The sequence below is a fragment of the Lagopus leucura genome, unplaced genomic scaffold (genome assembly GCF_019238085.1).
Source record: "Lagopus leucura isolate 7727_CA_CO unplaced genomic scaffold, USGS_WTPT01 Super-Scaffold_100030, whole genome shotgun sequence".
In the NCBI taxonomy this organism is placed as follows: Eukaryota; Metazoa; Chordata; class Aves; order Galliformes; family Phasianidae; genus Lagopus; species Lagopus leucura.
Genome location: NW_024962281.1, coordinates 7,253,192 through 7,257,533, shown reverse-complemented (window position 1 = coordinate 7,257,533; position 4,342 = coordinate 7,253,192). Strand labels below are relative to the sequence as shown.

The 4,342-nt window shown below is 42.7% G+C and overlaps 1 long non-coding RNA gene across 1 annotated transcript; it reads right to left on the bottom strand.

The window, feature by feature from the left end:
- Positions 1-748: 748 nt before the first annotated feature.
- LOC122185586 lies at positions 749-3,348 on the bottom strand. The gene is made up of 3 exons (XR_006180919.1): positions 3,281-3,348; positions 2,624-2,683; positions 749-1,121 (listed from the first exon to the last, which is right to left on the bottom strand). It is a non-coding gene; the product is annotated as an uncharacterized LOC122185586 (long non-coding RNA).
- Between the last annotated feature and the right edge of the window lie 994 nt (positions 3,349-4,342).

The following is a 4,342-nucleotide window of genomic DNA, read 5'->3' as shown; positions in this document are numbered from 1 at the left end:
TTCTGCTTTAAACACTATGGATCAGCTATAACAACACTTGATATTTATTTTATTTCAGCTATCACTCTGATTTGTCAGGTGTATTTTTTATGCACAGCAGGTGTACCCTAATGGGGTTAGGGAATAAACAGAAAATTGATGGGCTTACACACCCATTAGCTAATGGATTACTAAGCAAAAGGGACTCTGTTTAACCCCACTGCACTTAGCCCACTGTTAGGAAGTATGTTAAAGACTATACACTAACACTCAAATGTCTCTTTGTGGACCCAGGGGAAGAGAGCTCAAACTTTAATGCATCTCTTTTGATAGACAGGTGAATGAATGTGGCTATCATTATGCAATCGTGCATCCCTGCAACTATTTATCAGCAGTGCGGAGTGCCCCAGGAACCTCTGCATGCCCCTGGCCAGCCCCACTGTGAGCCCATCCCTGTGGCTTTGTGTCTGTAGGGAAGGGCTGAGCAGAAGGATATGGGCTTTCTCCATTCCAACAGATGCAGCACAACACAACATCTTTGTGCCCCAGCACAGCACACCTGTAAGCAATGAGCTTTCCTGTGCAAAGGCCATGTGCCAGCACAGGCTTTAATCAGTTATTTTAAGATAGATGCGGCTTGTTAGCATCAGAACAATGCAATTATTTCTCCTCCTCCCCTCTCTCCAAATCCCAGGATTTTATTGGCCTATTAATGGATTGATTTTTTTGTTGGTAGAAACAAGGAAAGATTCCAACTCACTGGTCATGTTATCCTACAGCTATCAAGTGGAATATATAAGCGAGATAATAAAACCCAAACCATATTCATGAAGGTTACATTTTCTAAACCCTTTTGTGTTCTGGTTCATAGTTTATGTTCCATTTCAACCAGAAATACGCAGTTCAGCACTGTACATGACAGCTGAAAAAGGTCTGTTATATTAAAGGTTAACTTTGCAATCTTTCACCATCTTTTTCTCACGGAAACAAGTCACACTGAGTCTCACTGTCCACCTTCTAACATAGGTGTGAAATCAAAAGCCAATTCAAAAGGAGCCTTCTGTAAATATCAGCTTGATCCAGGCATATGTATGCCTTCCTCAGAGCACCACAGAGTCCTGCTGATTTCAGTGGGATGGCGCCTGTTTGAAGAAAAATAGATGCATGTGTGCAGGAGACATGAAGGTCGAAGAATAAAAAAATCAGGAGAGAACATAATTTTGTGTTGCTTTTCACTAAGCAGAGACTCAAAAACTCACAGCCAGAGGGAAGCCGAGGTCCTTTTGGTGACTTCTGTCCCCTCTCCCCTGCCCTGGAATGCTTTTGGTGCCCCCTCCATAGAGGGTATGGGGCTGCTAGGGTCCATGTGGAGCTCTGAGGGATTATGGGGTGGTGAATGGGAGAGGGGCATGCCACAGGTCATGGCTGTGTCTTACTGCAAAGCAGGACTATTCCTGGAGCTGTGGGAAAAGAGTGCTTCAGGCTCCTGTATGACAACAGCTGTGGTGTTCAGTGGGCTTCAGCCCACACCTCCTGCCTTCCTCCTGAAGCCAGAAGTGAACTTCCTGCAAATTCTGTGTTCCTAAGAAATGTGGAAAATGTGACCATTTTGCAGTCAGGAAGCTCTCACCAAATCATTATTCTCTTGCTTAACTCCTTGAATGCAGAGACTCACGGAGCTCTTCTTAATCTTTATAAAGGAAATGAAGAGCAGAACGCAGCTGCTGGAGGTAAGAGGAACTGCCAAAACCACCACGAATACTTGAGATGCCTTAGAAAATGCCACGGGTACATTGGCAATAACAAGTCATCAGGGCAGCCCAGGCCTTGCCTTACTGGAGGGAGAAGTGGTCAAATGGACATCAATGCCCACTGGAGGTTGAGTGTAAAATGAAGTTTTAATAGTATGGTGTGGTTTTATTGTTGCATAGATACAATTTTATCTCTAGGTTTAGTCTTTGGATTGGAGGTGATTTTATTTATGCTGGAATTCATCTGCATCAGACTATAAAGCTGAAGCAGCGCAGCAACAAGCTCATTAATTACCAAGCAATTATTTTGCTGAACTTCTAGACCAAGGGGATACCCAAAAATACCCACATCCCTTTCATTCTGATTTCTTGTTTTCCCTCCCATGCTGCAGCTGAGGTTATTTTACAGCAGCTGTCAGTCATAGCAGTAACAACTTCCACAGCAGCAGCTTCCATTTGGCAAGCTCACTGCACAGAAAGGGCTGTGATGGAGCGGAAGGGGTTTCTTTCTCTTTCTTAATATCATCTTCCCCTAGGATAGACTACCTTGCCCTCTCCAGCAGAACACGCTCAGATCATACTGCAGAGTTTCTGACTGCTGCTTTTAAAAAGGTATATCTGTTTGTTTCTATCAACACATTTCAGCTCCTCTGGCATGCTGTCTTTGCAGCTCTAATAGAGACACTTCACATGTAATAGGGTCACACAGTGATCCTCACGTTCGATTCCATTCCTATCACCATGTTAAATTGAAACAATGTGTGTGCATCAGGTTTCTGCAGTGCAGGGAAGCTGCAGCATCTCCAAGTTTTGTGATGCGATGAACCTAATGATTTGGATTTTATTTCCTTGGTACCACATTCAGCTGGCAAACTCACGGAAATACACCTTACCTCGTTTCCTCCCCGTCTCCGCACCTCTCAAGAGCTTTCACCAACAGATCTACTTTCATGCTGGAAAAAAAAAAAAAGTAATTCTATCAGTAATTTATGGAAATTAGAAAACTGATTAGCATAAAGCTTCTACTTGTGATAGTGGGGTTACAGAAGTGGGTTGATAGGTAAAAATGATCTCCTCAGTGATAATTAACTTTGATCTCTTAAATAACTGTTAACTTTCATAAAGAAGGAGAGTACAAATGACATTTGCATCATGGCAACTGTAAAAGGCAGAACATAACTTTCGTTGGAGATAACACGATAAGCTCTGTTCTCAAAGAAAATACACTCATTTCAAAGGAAAATGACACGGATTGTCAAGGACTGCTGGGTTTGTTCTCACATCCTGTGCCAACCCGAGAGCTCTGAGATTAGGCGGTGCATACACTTGTGCAAGCAGCCCTGTGCACATCAGTGTTACACTGACAATACAGGCCCTGCTTAGCACAAGGAGTCTGCTCACCCAAGGACTTCCAAATACTCTACAAATGTTAATTCGTTCTGACTGCAAGCCAGGTAAATATTAGCCTTATTGCAATGCTATTGGGAAATGGAGGACATGGCGGGTAAGAGACTCACTCAAGACCACGAGATAACAGCTTGGATGCCAACCTTCTGGTTCCAGGTGCAGATGTGGCCTCCCATCAACGTGCATGCCTTTGGACACTGGAGATTTCCTCTCCTTGCTTTGATTACAGTTTCACATATTTTCCCCATCAATATTTATTTCTGACCGATTTCACAGTGCCAGTTTGGGGTCAGACAGCGTTACCATCTGTTTGACAAACTGTAAATGGAGGCAAAGAGGGGAAAGAATCTGAAGAGCCCAGTGGATGTACATGTCCAGTTTGAGAAACCAAGGGGCAGAAGACCCTCCCGAACTGCAATTGCTCATTTAAACTGGGAGATTAGCAGTTGTACATCGCTTTTTGGGCTAAAATCCCAAATCTGCCAGCAAAACTGAAGCAGTAAAATCCCAGTTGAACTGAATCTATGCGCTAATGAAAAATTTTGCAGCCCAGAATAGCAGACATTGGTTGTCAGTCCATGGATGCCAGCACAGGTTGCTGGGGTGAGATGAAGCAAAACAGAAGTTCTGTATGAAGCAAAGTGTACATCAAGAACCACACACACTCATGAGATAGGATGGACAATTTAAGGAGTAAAATTAAAACAGTATCTTAATAAATAAATCCTCAAAGCTGTGCAGCCTCCCAATTTTTCAAGTCATGGAAATCATCTCAGAGCCCCTCTCTCACTGAAAGCTCCCAGCACACTGGGTTGTTGCAAAGAAACTACTGCAACATCTCAATATCCTTCTTCAGGAGTTCCTCCAGACACTGGCCACTCTCTGAATCATTTTATCCTGTCATCTCTCTTCCTTTGATATGCATGAAGTTAAAGGGAAATGGCAGTCTCCTAATTTCTATTTCCACCCAATGTCACGGGAGAGAGGAAGGGGTGGGAAAAAAAAAAAATCACTTTTTAATGTGGCTTTTAAAATAGAAAAGCAAAAAAAAAAAATTTTTTTTTTTTTTTTACAGCACTTAATAGGCCTCCCTTGCAATTTAAAAACTGATTTTCAGGAGCTCATATATTCAAATCTCCAAAGTCTATTTGAAGGCACATCTGAAGGTGCACCCTGCAACCTGTGTGTAGCAAACTCTTTTGAAT